Source organism: Budorcas taxicolor, chromosome 1 (genome assembly GCF_023091745.1).
Source record: "Budorcas taxicolor isolate Tak-1 chromosome 1, Takin1.1, whole genome shotgun sequence".
NCBI classification, from domain to species: domain Eukaryota; kingdom Metazoa; phylum Chordata; class Mammalia; order Artiodactyla; family Bovidae; genus Budorcas; species Budorcas taxicolor.
The window spans coordinates 4,300,719-4,319,161 of NC_068910.1; the positions used below are offsets into that span (position 1 = coordinate 4,300,719).

Here is an 18,443-nt window from a genome sequence, read left to right on the forward strand (position 1 = left end):
TCTCCTTCGCCCATATTCCTGCTATAAGCAAGGATCAGCAGAACTGTAAAGGTGCAATACTCTTAAAGTCACTGTGCAGGGCGAGGCTTGAGACAAAAGGACAGTGCACTAGGGGTGGGACATCAAACAGAGGGATTGATGCCAGGGGCTTCGGAAAGGCAGGTTCACAGCGTGTGACCTCTTTTGAGCCAAGACTGGAGCACAGGGCTTGAGACAGAAGTGAAGAAAGAAGAAAGCAGAGAGAGGAGAGAGCACATGGTATGATCCCGGAGGCACGGCATGGGGGGGGTCTCAGTTCCCCAAACAGGGATCAGACCCATGCCCCCCGTAGTGGAAGCACGGAGTCTTAACCACTGGACTACCAGGGAGTTCCCAGTTCCCATGATCTCATTTCACGCACACTACTCTTATTTTACGCAGGAAGAAACTGAGGTTCATAGAGACAAGTGACTTGTTCAAGGTCTACCCAGCTTACGGATAGACTCATATCGATTCCCTTCCCTACTAACGTGATGCCCCGTTCCCCAGTCCTGGTTAGAGGCCTGTAGGCTTCCCTCTTTCAGCCGCCTGCCCTCATTCTGAGGCTGGTCCTACAAGGACATGCAATACTTTGCATTTTCCTCTGCAAACCCCAGCCCTGCTGAGTCACCGGTGGTGCCAGGGCCGCTGCACCCACAGGCTTTGTTAAACTGGATTTCCACTTCAGTTCAGCACAGATTTCCTAAGCTCCTGCTATTACAAGGGTGGGAGGGACAGTAAGGGACACTGAGCGTTTCCAGCTTCACAGCGCCTTCCCCACCCAGCTAGGGTGGGGCATTAGTGTCTGAGTTAACAGATGGAGAAACTGAGAAGAGAGAGGAAGTTGCCCAGGGTCACATAGCGATTCAGGGGCAAGGCTGGCTCCAGAACACTGTCTCCCAATTCACAGGTTGCTTATCTTCCTCAGGTGTCCCACTTTGGAGAAGAGGGCTAAGACTGAGTTGGATTTTTAAAAAATCTTTATTTATTTGGCTGTGCCCGGTCTTAGCTGCGGCACACGGGATGTTCAATCTTCATTGCAGCGTGCAGGTTCTTTAGTTGAGGCCTGTGGGATCTAGTTCCCTGACCAGGGATTGAATCCTGGCCCCTACATGGGGAGCGTGGAGTGTTAGCCACTGGAGCACCAGGGAGGTCCCTGCAGTTGGATTTTCAACAGTGGCCAGAGCGGGACGAGGGCTGAGTGGAAGAGGTGGGCGGTAGTGGGGAGGTGACGGGGTAGGAACCCCATGAGGTTGGGGAATCATCCTGGGCCTTGAAAGCTCAACTGATGACCAACTTTTCCCATAGGTGTACTGTAACGTCGTGCCTTGGGGCTGCCAATGGTGGGCCAGCTCAGTTAAACATGCCCAGGGCAGGAGGTGGGATTCAAGGGGCGCTGCAAGCAGCAATTGCAGCTGGGAGGGGAACAGAGCCGACAGAGGCGTGGACCGTTCTCGTCCACCAGGCATCAAAGCCCCTTCTGGCGACAGGAGAGAGCCCATGGTATGATCCTGGAGGCATGGCTTGAGGGATCTCAGTTCCCCAAACAGGGATCAAACCCATGCCCCTTGTAGTGGAAGCACAAAGTCTTAACCACTGGACTACCAGGGCATTCTCAGTACCCACGATCTTACCTCACGCATGCTAGTCTTAGCCCAGGAGCAAGTCACAGCTCTGGATGATGTCCTCTGGCTGCTCAAGTCACCCCAGACAAGCCCACGCCGTAACATCAACCACATCCCGGCCAGGCAGACGCAGCTCCAGGACAAGCATGTGGGAGTGCTTGAGGGGTGACTGCCCTCCACCCAGGCCAGACTCTCAGCCTCTTCCTCCCAGGGATCTGACTTGTGATGAGTGTGAGTGACACAAGCTGTCAACCAGCCGGCGCTGCTCTGCCTTGCCACAGGGCCCTCTTGTTTCTGCTCCTGGGCGCCATCTTCTCCGCGGTCGCCTTTCTCACATGCGCGCTCTGCTCTGCGAGACCCCCATATCCTCCCAAAGAAACCCTTTTATGGTAGCCGGTCGTGGTTTCTCTTATGCGCAGCCAAAGCTCTTGAGTTGAGACAAATGTGTGTGTGTGTGTGTGGTGGGGTGGTGGGGGAGGTTCGGGGAGGGGCACTCTGAAAGGGTAGGCAGAGCAAACCGGGGCTTGCAAGGCCGGCCAGGGCCCCTGAGGCCCCCACACCATATGAGGTGTTTTGTCACAACTCCAGGCTGGGTTGGGGACCTCCTGGGTTTCCCCATCGCGGTAACCATCTGAGCCAGTTGTCTTCAAGATCTTGCCCTTGAGACCCGTACACTTGCTGAGGATAGAGACCATCTTGGAGCTGGTTTGGCGCCTCTCTGGTTTTCTATTGCTTCTGTAACAAACTCCCACAAACGTAGTGGCTGGAAGCAACACATAGTTAGCACCTCGCCGTTCTGTAGGCTGGAAGTCTAGCACAGGTTCACCAGGCTAAAATCCAGGTGTCCACAGGGCTGCCTGCCTTTCTGGAGGCCCAAGGGGAACACCCATTTCCTTGCTGCTGCTTTTCCTCCTTCCTCTCCCACCCCCGACTTTGTCCAGCTTCGTGAGGCCACCCACATTCCTTGGCTTGTGGCTCTTCTTCTATTCTCAAAGCCGGCAATGTCAGGGCAAGTCCTCACGCTGGACTGTTCTGACCTCTTTGGCCTCCCTCTTCCACATTTAGGGACTCTTGTGATGACACTGGGCCCCACCCAGACCACCCATGATCACCTAGGATCATCCCATATGTTAAGGTCAGCAGATGAGCAACCTTAGTTCCACTTACGATGTCCATTCCCTTTGGCTGCATAAACTAAAAGGGTCACAGATTCCAGAGATCAGAACGCAAGCATCTTTGGGGATCATCACTCTGCCTACCACAGTCTCCCCCCAACCCAGTGCCTGGCTCAGCCCAGAGCTTTCAGAGGCCGAACATCTTCCTTCCGAGCTTCTCTGACTCCACCATCCTTCTGGACCCTCAAGCTCCAAAGGCAGGAAGGATGACCCAGCTCCTTCCTCTCCCGCCAGCCAAAGCCCAAGCCTGTCCTGTTTTTCCTTCAAGAGGAGCTGGTTTCTCCACTCCCACTGCCTCCTTCCCAAGAGATCCTACATGGGGACTGAGGGCTTTGGAGCCGGTTATTATTGTGTTCCCATCCCTGTTTGCTGCTCAGCTTCTGTAAAATGCGGTATTAATATCTCTCCCCCTGAGTGTTGTGGGGATTGAAGGATATCATTCCCACAACTAGCCCAGAATACTGTCACCCAGTAAATGAGTTTCCCCTTCCTTCGCCATGCTCAACATCTCCCAAACTTGGCTAATGGTCAGATGCCCCTGGGAGCACTGTTGGTAGTGCAGATCCCCCAGCTCTCTCACTCAGAGAGTCTGATGTTCAGAGCAAGGTTAGGGTTAGGGTGCTCAGGGAAATCTGTATCGTTAACAGAGGCAACACATGCTAGGCAGAGTGTGGTCCACTCAGACCGCCAGAACCTCTCCCCTGAGTGTTATGATAATCTCCCAGCAGGCTTGCCTGCCTCTGGCCTCCTTTCAAACAAGTTGCTGGGCTGCCCTGGGTTTCAGTTCCCCCATATGTAGAAGTTGCATACTACAGGTTCTTCCAGCTCTGACATTATAGGATACTAATGCTGTGCTCCTGTTAAAGCCTTCAGGGTTCATCCACTCAATCAGCAAAGGCACTCAGGGTTGATATGACCTGTGCAAAGGCCTAGAACAGCATGTTTTAAAAGTGAGTTACAAATAGCCTTTTATGGGCCCCTCAAAATACTCCAAGAAAAAGTGGATTTTATGTTCAAAGAAGTTTGGGCCATGCTGCTCTCCGTAGGCTCCAACAGGAGCTGCACAAGGTGCAGTCACATATGAAAGGCTCTGAGAAGGCCTGCAGGAGAGAAAGCTCTTTCGGTCAAGCTAATCTGGTCCTTCCGCAAACTACACAAGAGCACAGTCCTCTCCCTTAGAATGTAGCTCCATGTCTTTTGGCACAGTGTTGGAAACTGTCATCTGCTCCAATCCCTGCCATGTCTGGGGCCAGCCTTTTCATCCTGGCATCCAGGCCTGGGCACTCTCACTGGCCACTCTGAACAGTGTCAACTTTTGGTGGCCAGGGTTTTGTCCACCCTTCAAGCAGGACAGTTGGGGAAGGGAATGAATCAGAAACAGACCCTGGGAAGCAGGGGCTTGGAACAGAAATGGTGTTTTCAGAGCTCCAGATCCCATGACGTGGGTGGGAAATCCTCTTGGTACCTTCAGGGGAGGGGTTGGGAGGAAACTGAGTCAGCTGTTGTGAGACTGAGGGCCTGGCTGGACCCTGCCACCAACCCCTGGGCCCATTGCTTCTCTTCTCTAGGCCCTTTTTTTTCATTTCTGACACAGAAAATAATGTCACTCACTGAGGGTTTTGGAGCTCACCTGGGGCTGTGGATAAGATAGTACACAGTAAAATGATCTCATTGCTAGAAAAGACCCTGATGCTGGGAAAGACTGAGGGAGAAAGACTGAAGGAGGAAGGAGGAAGGGTCAACAGAGGATGAGATGGTTGGGTGGCATCATTGACTCAATGGACATGATTGTGAGCAAACTCCAGGAGATAGTGGAGGACAGGGAAGCCTGGCATGCTGCAGTCCATGGGGTCGCAGAGTCAGACATGACAAAGCAAAGCTAACACAGCCTTTGTTGATATTAACAGAAGCACAGAGTCCATGGTGAGAAAGGTGAGCTCTACCTTACCATCTCCTATCCTAGGGCTCAATCTTGGGTCCTGAACAGAAGAGAGTCTGGACAAATCAAGATAATTCAGAGGATAAGGGGGGTGTGGAGACTATATCCAAGAGAATTGGATGAAGGAGCAGGTGTGTTAGTCCACAGCCATGTCCGACTTGCTCAGCCTAAGGATAAGCACTGCATAAACAGACCTGGTCGCTGTCCCCAGGTCTCTGCAGGGCTCCACCAGGACAGGGGGACCAGGTGGGGCTGTGAGCTCAGAGGGAGCAGTCAGGATCTTGGGGAGTCACCGAGGCAGATGCCAGCTCAATATATGGAAAAACTGTCTAAAAATGATAACTGCTTCATGTCACGAGCACCCCGCATGAGAGGTGGCAAGCTGAGGTGTGGCAGTGGTGGGCTTAGATGTCCTTAGCTCAAAACCTATTAGTCTCTCAAATAATAATCTCCAAAGCACAGGAAGGACAAATCGGTTCATCCATTGCTACTTAACTTTTTAAAACTTTAATTTATTTATTTTTGGCTTTGCTGGCTCTTTGTTGCTGTGCAGACTTTTTTCCAGTTGCAGCAAGCGGGGGCTACTCTCTAGTTGTGGCACACACGCTTCTTACTGCATTGGCTTTTCTTGTTGCAGAGCACAGGCTATAAGGTACACAGGCTTCAGTAATTGTGACTTCTGGGCTCTCGACCACAGGCTCAATAGTTGTGGCACACGGGCTTAGTTGCAATGAGGCATATGGAATCTTCCCGGATCAGGGATCGAACCTGTGTCTCCTGCATTGGCAGATGGATTCTTTACCACTGAGTCACCAAGGACCCTACTTCTACTTCATTTTTAGCTAAAAATAGTTAAGAGTACATAGTTCAACTCTGATGTGCACCCTTGGCCATATATCAGACACCCAACGCCATGTCCACTAAGTGGGGTCCCTAGAGGCCAGTAGGGAAGCCCACAATGCAGACAGGTCTGCTGTGGCCACATTTCCCATTCCTCCATGGTCAGCCTATTGCCCTATATTGCCATGTCCTGGTGGTGGGTTAGGATCAAACAATGCAGCTTTAACTGAATCAGCCCCTGTAGTGTGGACAAGGGGCTTCAAAGAGTCCCTGTCAAGAAACCACGGAAGGAGATAGTGCTTATCAAGAACGTACAAGCCAGACACAAGAAAAGCATGGAAGAGACCCACCACCGCTCCTAGTTCAAGTCCTACAGCAGCCACCCTAATGTTGCAAATGATAATGAACAGGATCTCAGACACACACACTGCTGCTGACTGAAATCATAATAAGAAAACTCCTTGAAAGGTGGGCTTCCATTCATTATTGTTGGTGATGGAAAGTCTGAACTCTGGTGTTGGTGATGGAACTCTGAATATACTATGTTGGGCCTTGAGATATTAACTAATGGTTGCAGTACCTGTATATGACAAACCTAGACAGCGTATTAAAAAGCAGAGACATCACTTTGCCAACAAAGTTCAGTATAGTCAAAGCTATGGTTTTTCTAGTAGTCACATATGGATGTGAGAGTTGAACCATAAAGAAGGCTGACTGCTGAAGAACTGATGTTTTTGAGCTGTGGTGCTGGAGGAGACTCTTGAGAGTCCCTTGGACTGCAAGGAGATCAAACAAGTTAATCCTAAAGGAAATCAACCCTGAGAATATTCACTGGAAAGACTGATGCTGAAGTTGAAGCTCCAATAGTTTGGCCACCTAAAGCGAAGTGCTGACTCATTGGAAAAGACCCTGATGCTGGAAAAGATTGAAGGTAAAGGAGAAAGGGGTAACAGAGGATGAGATGGTTAGATAGTATCACTGACTCAATGGACGTGAATTTGAGCAAACTCCGGGAGACAGTGAAGGACAGGGAAGCCTGGTGTAGTGCAGTCTATGGGGTCGCAAAGAGACAGACAAGACTGAGCAACTGAACAACAACAATTCGTATATAATTTCTAAATCCATAAATAAATATATGTGTTGGGGGTGCCTAAACATTTTTCTTGGGCAGACGGTGTTATCAAAAAGTTTGATGAACACTGCTCTGGATTTTTAGGCCCAGCTAGACACTAGGGGATGCTATTCCCTGTTTAGGTTGGAGGTCTAATTAGATTTGTTTTGGATTTAGGAACAAAAAAACTAGTGGGAAGTGTGCTCCTGAGTAAACTTTTTTGAAGTTCACAACAACAACCACAATGTGTGAAAATTAATGGGAAGAAACCAAAAACTCTGAAGAGGTTTTCCATGGCTGGGACTCTCCAAGGTGGGTGTCTTGTTAAACAGCCAGAGCCAGGTCAGGCTCCTCTTTCTCATTCTCTCATCCCAGATGCTCTCAATTTCTCTGTCTTCTCTCTCTTTCTATCTTTTCTCAGCAGTATCTCACATTCTCTCTCTCTCTCTCTCTCTCACACACACACACACACACACACACACACAATTGGCAACAGCAAAGACCAGACAAAAGGCATCCAGAGCAGGAGAAAGAGCTTGCTGCCTCTTGAATGTCAGACAGACCCGGACTCACTTCCCACCTCTACCGACCACCGACTGTGAGATCACTGCAAGTCTCCCCCAGTCTCAGAGCCTCAGAATCTCCCCTGGAATAGCCACATCAACAACTCAACAATAACATGATAACCCAATTTCAAAATAGCCAAAGGCTTTCAACAGACATTTCTCTAAAGAAGATGTACAAATTGACAACAGCATATGGAAAAATGCTCAACATCATTAGTCAGTATAGAAGTGAAAATCAAAACCACAGTGAGATACCACTTCACACCTACTAGGATGGCTACAATATGAAATACAGATAACAAGTTCTGGGGAGGATGTGGAAAATTTGGAGATCTGACATATTATCGGCGGAAATGTAAAATGGTGCAGCTAGTTTGGAAAACAGTTTGAATTCCTCACAATGTTACACACAGTTTCACCACAGGACCCAGCGAGTCCTCGTAGTATATCCAAGAGAATTGACAGCCTATGTACACACAAAGACTTGTACGTGACTGTCCACAGCAGCATTATTCATAATAGAGAAAAAATGGAAACCACCCAAATATCCATCAATTGATGGGTGAATAAACCAGATGTGATATCATCATACAAGATTCTTCAACCATAGCGAGGAATGAAGTGCTGACACACGCTAAAATATGCATAAACCTTGAAAACATTATGCTCAGAGAACGAAGCCAGTCAGAAGAGAGCCCCTATTGTATGATGCCATTTACATGAAATGTCCAGAATAAGCAGATCCATAGAAACAGAAAGTGGATTAGTGGTTGCCAGGGAGAAGGGGACACAGCGAGTGACTACTAGAGGGTATGGGGTTTATTTGGGGAGGATAAAAATGTTCTAAATTAGATGGTGGTGAATAAACTGAAACTCACTTTCTTCACAACTTGGTGAATAAACTGAAAACCACTGACGTGCACACTTTAAAAAAGGTGAATTTTATGGCATGTGAATCATATCTCCATAAAGTTATTTAATTTTTTTTAAAAGAAAATTTCCCACATAGAGCTGTTATGAAAATGAAAGAAGGCCTCCATTGACGATGACCAGTAGGGTCCCCAGTCCGGGTATGTGGCCAGCATGTGGGAGACCACGCTCTAACAGGGTGACCTGGCAACGATCTCCAAGTACAAGGACCCCAGTGTTTCAGAAGGCTGCGCCAGCCCAAATTCAGGGAGACGCGGAGACAGGAGGGGGTTCATTAGCATAGATCTGCTTGGACCCCAAACAGGACAAACACACCCTTCTTACGTGACTTTTCTCTCAGTTTCTAAACAAACCAAGTCAAAATGATAAGCCCCAGACCATAATCTTCCCCGTCCCCAGTGAAAGGAAAAATGGGCTGGTTTCTGGCCCAAAAGCCGCCTCCCAGGAGAGAAGCCAGGATGCTCTGCGCACAGGTGAGGGGACTGGGGCTCCCTCGCGGCCGCACCCCCGCGCCGTGAGCTTCTGACAGCAGCGGGGCTCCCCCTTCCCCCAGCTCTCCGTTCAGTACTTTTTCCTCAAAGATGCCTTCGAGCCCCGAGGCCAGGGCAGCTTCTGCGGGGAAGAGGAGGGCGTGTGTGAGGAAACACCCGCCAAAGCTGTGGGTCCCACGAGGGCGGAGGGGGCGAAGCCTTCCGAGAGTTCGTCAGACTCTTCACCTCACAAATGGGGAAGCTGAGGTCGTAATGTTTCTGAAGGCCCCGCAGAGCAAGTTAGCGACAGACCCGGAGTGGGCCGGCGGGACCCTCCCAGCACGGGGGAGGAGTATCCAGTCTCCCCTGACTCTCCAGAGGAGACGGAGGCGCTCACCTGACTGGGAAGCCCCTGAGTGGGACTCAAATTCAGGCCCGCCGGGAACCACAGAATGTCAGGCCTGCTGAAGAGCTTCTTTCTCCCCAAAACTCCGAAAAAAATCCCCCGCCCCGCTCAGGCGCCCCGTGTGCCTTACCTGAGCTCCGGAGGCAGGTGCGCGCTGGAGGCGAGGCGACCTTGGACTGCGGGTGCCGCGGGAGGGGCGGGGGAGGAGGTCGGAGAGGTGGCCACGCCCCCGGCGGGGAGGGGGCGGGGCCTGACGCTGCGCCGGGGGCCCCAGGTTCACATGCTCACCCGCGTGGCATTCCTTCCCGCGGTGCCGTCGGCCCCCGGCCTTCCTGTCTGACCTGACTCTTACCCGGTATGCCAGGAGGGCAGATGGGGCGGCTGCACCCCCAGACCCCTGTCTCCTCCTCCCGGGGCCATGGCCATACCATCTAACTTCAGGGCCTGTTGTACCACTCTGGCTATGTCAAGCTCCGTCCTAGGGCCGCCTCCTCTCTGCCATGGGTGAGGCTGACTCAGGGCACAGCCATGTGGGCCAACCTGATGCTCCCCCGAGGACGGAGGTTAGACCGGCAGCAGAAGAGCAGGCTCCAGGCTCACTGTTGCCTTGAGAGACTCCTGTGAGTGGGGCTGGCAGTGCCCTCCGGTGGTGAGGAAACTATGCAAAGGCTAGAATATCTACTGACTTGTGGATCCCAAATGGGTGGGGGTTGGGGACAGACCTCTCAACGTTGAGGCCAGAATTAACCCCAGCTCAGCTTGCCTCTCTCACTCACCTCTCAAACACTCTGGAAGAAGGACAGTAAACAAGTCCTACCCTGCCCTGGGTAGCACCCTGAGGGAGACAGGCCATGACAATCTCCATGAAGGCAAGACCCAGGCAGCTTGGAAGAGGAATCATCTAAGCTCAGGAGTCATCCTTGGAATCATCCCTGACTCTTTGCTGTCTCGTACTCTGGTTCTGACTTCTCTGGAAAACCCTATTGGCCCTCCCTTCAACATATTCTGAATCCAGCCTCTTCATGCCATCTCCTTGCAACCACCCTGGTATCCACTAGTCTCTTCGCTCCTGTCCACCACCCACTATCTGTTCTCATCATGGCAGCCAGAGGGATCTGGTTAAAACCCAAGTCAGCTCATGTCCCCCCTCATGTCCCTCTGCTCAGCACCCTCCCAGGACTCCCCCGTTACTAACTTCTATTCTTACACAGCCCTGTACTGTGCCACCCACTCCTTGCCCTCTCTGACGTTAATTACTATGACGTCCTCTCTCACTCTGCCCCAGCCACCCAGGAATGTGCTCCAGACACTCCAGTTAGGCCGTCCCTCCTCAGGGCCTTTGCCCTGGCTCTTCCCTCTGCCTAGAGTGCTTTTCCCAGACAGCCACCTTGCTCCTTCCCTCACTTTTTCAGGTCTCTCTACCCAAATGTCACCGTTTCCAAGAAGCCTTCCCTGACCACCCTGTATATAGTAGTAACCACCAGCACCACCTTTCTCTTGCATCCTACTTTACTGCTCACCATCAGACACGCTATTTTCTTGTTATGTATACTTCCTTCTTATGTGTTTGTTAGTTTCAAGATCTGGAACAGTGTCCAACACATAGTAGGTGCTTGATAAATTTTGTTGAATGAGAGTGAGCTGAAAGGGTAGCCCAAGATGCATTCCAAAGGTGCAAAGGTTTAGAGGTAGAGGGCACCAAGTGTGCAAAGGTTTAGAGGTAAGAGGCACTATTGTGTTGAGGACCTGCAAATTAATTCAGTAAAGTGGGAGAGTGGGGGGCTTGGCGGCTAGAGTTGGGGAGAAGGGAAAGAGAGAGAGGACGTGGAAGCCACATCAAGATCAGGCATTATCCTGAGGGTGATGGGGATATGATCAAATCTTACGTTTCGTACCAATGATTTGGCCGCTGTATTGTGGATTGGGGGCAAAACATGAGGCGCAGGATTCTGGTGAGCTGGTGCAGTGGCAGTAGAGGGGACTAGGGAACAGGCACTGCATTGTGCAAAACAGTGGCCACCAGCCATGTGTGGTTTCAGAGCCTTTGAAATGTGGCTGGGCAGAGTTGAGATGTACTATAAGTTAAAATATATAGTATAATTATATGTTAATTATTAATATTATATTATTTATATAATCTATATATTATATATTACAATCATATAATATTTTATATATAATATATTATAGTGATATATTGTATCGATGTATATTATAATATTATAATATATAATATAAATATTGTATATTATATAAATAATAATCTATAATACATCTATTATAATATCTAATACCTATATAGATACTATCTATATATAATATATATCTATATAGATAATATATATTACATATATCACATATATATCCTATATATGATATACCATATATATTATATCATATATATCATATATATACATATATATTATTTCATACATATATTATGTTATATCTATATAGATACTATATATTTTTCATATATATGACATATATTATATATAAATATATATAATACATAATATCTATATAGATAATATACATTTATCATATATATCATATATAATATCTATATATATATTATATACACTATATAATATATAAATACATATAATAACTTATATATATTACAAATATATAACATCATATAATTATTATAATAAATATATTATTATATGTCATATATAATATATATCATATATTATAATATATGATATATATTTATTATAATTACAATATATTATAATATACTATATTATATATTTATTATAATTATATTAGAACATAATATAATTGTATTATTTATTATATTTTACATATATATAATAATATTATATTATTCAATACATTCTTTATATATTATATATATATCCATATATACACATATAGTGAATACATATGTGTGTGTGTGTGTATTTGTTTTGGGTTTTTTGGCTATGCAGCTTGTGGGATCTTAGTTCCCCAACCAGGGATCAAATCCAGGCCCTCAGCCGTCAGAGCCCAGAGTCCTAACCACTGGACCACCAGGGAATTCCCTCACAATATATTGCCATTGGACACTGTTGATTTAGAAGGGAGAATTGAGAGGGCTTGGTGGTCTGGACTGTGCAGGTGAGGGAGAACTCTGGTCTAATAGCACGTCTCCTCTCCCCTCTAATTGCTCCTTTCTGATGAGACCCTGCAGTCCAGTGGCAGAGAGAACTGGCCAAGAGAGAGCCAAGAGGGTTAGTTTCATTTCAGTACAGGACACACACAAGTCATATCTTCACAGTAAAAACTATCTAGAAATGAAATAGGTTGACAGAATAGGCAATGAGATCTCCATCCCTGAAAAAATAAACTTGAGAACCACCATTAAGCAAAGGGAAGGAAGTTGAACTAATCAATCAGTTATCCTCAAAATGTGGTCCCTGGACCAGCAATATCAGCATCACCTGTAACCTTTTTAGAAAAGCAAACTCTTGAGTCCCATCCTAGTCCTAATGAATCAGAGACTCTGGAGGTGGGAACTGCAATTTGTATTTTAGCCATTCTCCAACACGCTGACTGAGTCTGGTGCTTGCTCACATTGAAGAACCAAATGGACTACGTTATACTTCCTACCACTGAAAGGTTTCAGTGACTGGCACGTAGTAGTGCCCATAAGACCCAGTCAATACCTCGTGTTTACTATCTTCTAGTTCCAGGTGGTTCAGTGGTAAAGAAACTACCTGCCAAGCAGAAGACGCAGGTGGGGAAGATCCCCTGGAGAAGCAAGAGGCAACCTGCAGTATTCTTGCCTGGGAGATTCCATGGACAGAGGAGCCTGGCAGGCCACAGTCAATGGGGTTGGAAAAAGACGAACGGAGTGACATCCCGTCCCTCACAATGGAGTGAGCGCACAGTACAGAGCAGTCCCAGGTGAGGGTACTTCCCCTCTCTGAGCAAGTAAGAGTTGACCTCCGGAAGGATGGAGGGAGGACCTCCAGGCATTTCCTACCTCTCTGCCGTGGGCGGATCTCCAGGGCCACGACAGAGCTGCCAGAGGCATGAGGAAGTCCAACTTAGCTCCATCCTGAGGTGACCTCACTGCTGTGTGTATGTCGGGGGAATGATTCATGGGACAACCTCCCACCATCCTGTGGGCACAGCTGACAGCCCCGAGGAGCAAGCTCAGCAGCTGAGCGTGGCATCCGGCTTCCCTGCATTCCAGAACTGACAGCGGGAGTGGGGGGCCCCCTGACTCAGCAGGCACGTGAACTCTGCAGACAACAGTTACACAGCTTGACAGCCTGGCCTCAGTCTCCACATCCGTCACAATGGGGGAGACAGCTGTCCCAGCCCGTGGTGAGACTATTTGTATGAAGTGTTCCGGGCGGTGCCTGGACGTAGCCAGCCCTTCCTAGGCCTTGACACACTTGTAATGAAGCTCTGGGATCCCTCAGGCTGATGGGAACTCCCCAGAGACTTCCTGGGTCTGGTCTGAGAGTGATACCCTGGGGGTGTAGGGGGCTGGAGAACGTGCTCCTACTATGAACACCCTGGAGCCTGGTTCTCTTTTTAATTGTCATTAATTATTAATTAATTTGTGCTGGATCCTTGTTGCCACGCGGCTTTTTCTCTAGCTGTGGTGTGCAGGCTTCTCGCTGCAGTGGCTTCCGCTCTTGTTTCGGAGCACAGGCTCTAGAGTGTTCAGGCTTCAGTAGTTGCAGCGTGCGAGTTCTAGAGCACAGGCTCAGTAGTTGTGACGCACGGGCTTGCTGGCTGTGCGGCATGTGGGATCTTCCCAGATCAGGGATCGAACCTGTGTCTCCTGCATCAGCAGGTGGATTGTTAATCACTGATCCACCAGGGGAGCCCAAGCCCAGTTCCTGACGTGAGTTTCTACTTACTCACCAAACAGATGCCTCTGACGGCAGGGCCTGTCTTAATCATTTTCAAACATTTCTTAAATGAATGCTGTAAACAGGAACTATCGCCCCATTCCATGGATGGGAAAAGTGAGAACCAGAGGAGTAAAGGACTGCTCAGCGTGACCTAACAGATATGGCTAATTCAGGACTTGAACCCAGGTTTCCCTAACTCCAAAGGCAGGACTTTCTTCACTCCTCCATGGAGAAACTCCAACCTAACCTAGCTTAAAAGCTCCTGTATGTGTCATTTAAATCTACGTTTGAAGAGGTAGCCTCTGGCCTTTGCAATTCCATATTCTTTAAGAAACAATGGGTGTATCTGAGGCAATCTGAGATGGAGTTGAAAATAGTTTTACATCTAGATTAAGCCTGACTCACCCTGGGCCTCCAGGCCTCAGTTGTTTCAACTATGGAATGGGCCAATGGAAAACTTCTGCAGCTGAAGGCAGAAGTTGGACCTGGTCATCTTGAGAACCCTCTGACTCTCAGACACCAGTGTCTCAATGCCCCCTCTAAAGAACAAAAACAAGAGCTAATTTTATTTTTTTACCAAAAGGGGGTGGGCGGACTTCCCTGGTGGCTCAGTGGTAAAGAATCCGCCTGCTAGTGCAGGGGAAATGGATACCTGGTCCAGGAAGATTCCATGTGCCATGGCGTAATTAAGCCCGTGCTCCACAAGAGAGTAGCCCCCACTCCCCGCAACCAGAGAAAGCCCTCGCAGAGCACTGAAGACGCAGCACAGTCAAAAATAAATAAATAAATAAATAAAACAGTGTGTACTTGTCAAACAAATTTAAAGAAGGGGGTGAGTGGTGAAAAAATCCACCCTAGGACATTCTGAGAAATGCAAAATAAGGGATTCAGACTCAATTTAGGTGGCTTTTAATGTCTTTTTCTTTTTAAGCAGAAAGATCCTCTTGACAAGTAAAATTTAAGGCATTCTATCACATCAGAGTGGACTTCTTTTTAGCTGAAGTGGGGGTCCTGGGGCTATCGATGGGAGCACCTGCTCAGCGTCACCTTGCAGGGCTATCTTGAGGGCCTACTGTGAGCTACTTTGTGTCCAGCACACAGCTGGAGCTTTTTAGATGGGGCAGGATGCATTTCCTGTGTCTGTGCCCCATACAGGCCATCCAGAAAGCAAAACCTATGAAGTGCCGTAGTTGTAGAAATCGGAGCCCAGTGAATTTTGTGAACACTCTTCTAACAAACGAATTGCCAACAGACATCTTTAACACAATCTGGGAAACTTGAATATGGACTGAATATTAGATTATTTAAAGGTTAGTGCTATTTTTGTGAGGTATGATATTGGCACAGCAGCTATGTAAAAATGTCATCTGTTGGCATGGCAGGCTGAAGCAATTGCTGGTGACAGGACATTGGGTCTGGGATTTGCTTGCTTAAAAGCACTCCAGCTTTGGGGAAAATGTGGGAGAGGGAGACAGGAAGGACAATCAACCAATGTGAAGAATAGCAGAGGCTAGGGGATTCGTAAACGGGAGTTTATTAGATCAATATTATTCTTTCTACTTCCGTGTACATTAGGACATTTCCATAAAAACAGTCTTTGAGCATGCAGTGTTACTGAGCTCACCTGCAGAAAGGCGGTCTCGTCCTACCCCAGTGTCTGAACTGTGGCTTCCACTGCTTCGTCTGCAGCCTGTATTTAAGCAACTGGGTATCAGGAAACTCCTGGCTGGAACTGCTGCTGTGAAATTTCCAGCTGTGAATTGTGTTAGCCTTGGTCATCCTGTCCCATACTTGCTGTTGGGTTTGCAAGTATAGTTCTGTGCTTGAGGAGGTAGTCATAAAGTTCTTTTAATAAATGCGCAAGTCGTTAACCTTTATGATGAATAAAAAGAACAGAAAGAAGAGAGGAGGGAGGGAGAAAGGAGCGGGGGAGGAAGGAAATAGGGAGGGAGGGAGATTTTAAAAACAGCTTTTGAGATCGTCTTCTGATCCAAGACCCAAATGTTTGGAACAGTCTCACCCATGCTGGAAGGACACAGTGCCTATAGCCTGGGAATTCTCCTAAGAGCTCTGTCTGGGCAGTGACACTCCTGTGAGCAGTGTCTAACTGGGCTCAAGCCCAGGGAGATGTCACAGGACACACCTGTCCTGCAGGTATGAGGAGTGGATGCAGGGCACCCTGTGATGGAGCCTGAGACTGTGGATACAAGCATGGGTGTCTGGAACACTGGCCTGGTTCTCTGCCTGGAGGATGTATCTGCTCCTCAAGGGTGGGCTCACACTTCCCATCTCCCTCCTCTGTTCCCACAATCCTTCCCTCCACCATCCGACTCAGTGTGCGTCTCCTCTACAAGCTGTAACAATAATAAAAACAACTAATAGCTACAGTTCACTGCAGGTTTGCCGTGTGCCCGGCATTTAGCCAAGAGCTTTTCCTTCTTGGGTGGGTGCTATTATTTCCATGTTATAGATGTGGAAACTGAGGTTCAGAGGGGCTGAGCCACTTATGCGAGGTCACACAGCTAGAGGCGACTCAAATTCAGCTCTGTCTTCTCACCAAAGTAGTCGTTCTCCACCACATCTCTCTTAGTTTCCCTCCATATCCCCCCTGTGTTTAGCAAACAGCCCAGCTCTTTGGTAAAGACTGACAGGAAAACTCAGGGCTTCCCAGGTGGAGACAGGGGTAAAGAACTCATCTGGCAATGCAGGAGATGTAAGAGGTGTGGGTTCGATCCCTGGGGTCAGGAAGATCCCCTCGAGGAGGGCATGGGATCCCACTCCAGTATTCCTGCCTGGAGAATCCCATGGACAAAGGAGCCTGGAGGGCTACAGCCCACGGGGTGGAAAAGAGCTGGACACGACTGAAGTGACTGAGCACGCACAGACGGATATTCACCGCTTGGATCCTTGGCTCCCCCTACAGGGCTGGAGCTGCCCCAGCAAGCTGCCCGCCTAGTTCCCGTCCCAAAAGATGTGACAGAACAAAAAGATAGGTCGGAACAAGAGTTTAACCTTGTTTGCCTCAAGCCCAGACATTTTTCTGAATAGCTTGTGGTTGTTGCTGTTTAGTTGCTAAGTCATGTTCAACTCTTTGTGGCCTCATGGACTGTAGCCCACCAGGCTCTTCTATCCATGGGATTTCCCCAGGCAGGAATACTGGAGTGGGTTGCCATTTCCTTCTCCAGGGGATCTTTCCGACCCAAGGATTGAACCCGCATCTCTTGTGTCCCCTGCATTGGCAGGTGGATTCTTTACCACTGAGCCACCAGGGAAGGCCCACATGTGACTGGTGGCCATCATACGGGACAATGCAGGTACAGAAAATTCCCAGCATTGCAGAGTTCTGTTGAACAGTGCTGCTCTGGAGCCCAGAAGCCCATAATAACAGGTACCCAAGAAGTGTGTTATAAAATAAAGATTTCCTTTATCCCCTTCTTACAAGGGTGAGGCGAACATAGCTCAGAGAGGTTGTGTCATTATCCCAAGGCGTCACAGTCAGGAAGCAACTTCGCGGGGATTTGAACGCAGGGTTGTCTTGCACACACGACTCCCTTTTCCAAGAACCAATGGCCTCCTGGCTGTTTAGAGAATTTCTTAAGAAAAAAAAAAAACATTATATATATATATATGTATATATTATTTATTTATTTTTGACTGTGCTGGGTCTCGGTTGTTACTCAGGCTTTCCCTAGCTGCAGCGAGTGGGGCTACTCTGCAATTGTGGTGCGGGGGCTTCTCATTGCAGTGGCTTCTCTTGCTGCAGAGCGCCGCTCGAGGGTAGTCGTGGCACAGAGGCTTAATTGCTCTACCTGTTTTCCTATAGATCCTGCCACCCTGAGCTTGTACCTACCTGCGGAGAAACTGGGCAGCTTCATTTAAGAATTGTTGCCCAGTCTGGGGTCAGTCCTGATTCCATCCCTGATTGACTGGCTGTGTGACTTGCAGCAAGCCCCTCTGCCTCTGTGGCCTCAGTTGCGTTGGGTGTAGGATGAGGAAACCGGCCGTGATGTCGTGAGGGTTGGATGAGGCAGGCAGAAGGCCTGGTGCGACAGGGTACTACTCTTCATATCCTGTCTGGCTTTGGGGTGGGCCGCATGGAAAGTGCGCTGGTTGGCTTGACCGACAATAGCAGCTCCTGTTTTCTGGAATGCCTGCAGATGAGAGAGCTAGGCTTAGAGAGGTCAAGTGACTTGGCCAAGGCCTCACAGGAGCAGAACTGACCGAGGTGGGGGCTCCCACCTGAGACTCTCTGGTCACCGTGACTGTGTCTCGCGAGCAGGGATCCAGGGTACCACGGGGAGTCGTAGGGAGGAGCTGTCCCCTGAGAGGTGGTGAGCTCCCCGTCCGCGGGAGTGTGCAAGCCGGTGATGGGCCCTCGTCTGCGACAAGGACGCCGGGGAGGGATCCGCGAGCCCCTCGGCGGGCCCCTCCCGCCTGCCGCCTCCCGCAGCGGCGGCCGCGGCCGCGGCGAGCGCGGCGCCGGCAGGCGGGGCGGGGCGGGGGC

The 18,443-nt window shown here is 48.9% G+C and overlaps 1 protein-coding gene and 1 long non-coding RNA gene across 2 annotated transcripts in view; both read right to left on the bottom strand.

Annotated features, from left to right (window-relative positions):
* Positions 1–9,244, bottom strand: part of TMEM40 (transmembrane protein 40) — a 32,830-nt gene extending 23,586 nt beyond the window's left edge. The window contains exon 1 of the mRNA XM_052646251.1: positions 9,211–9,244. The gene's annotated coding sequence lies outside the window, so the exon portion shown is untranslated. The remainder of the gene's footprint in view (positions 1–9,210) is intronic.
* Positions 9,245–15,586: 6,342 nt separating this feature from the next.
* LOC128055227 (uncharacterized) lies at positions 15,587–18,375 on the bottom strand. The gene is made up of 4 exons (XR_008200100.1): positions 18,179–18,375; positions 17,790–18,090; positions 17,379–17,532; positions 15,587–15,811 (listed from the first exon to the last, which is right to left on the bottom strand). It is a non-coding gene; the product is annotated as an uncharacterized LOC128055227 (long non-coding RNA).
* Positions 18,376–18,443: the final 68 nt, after the last annotated feature.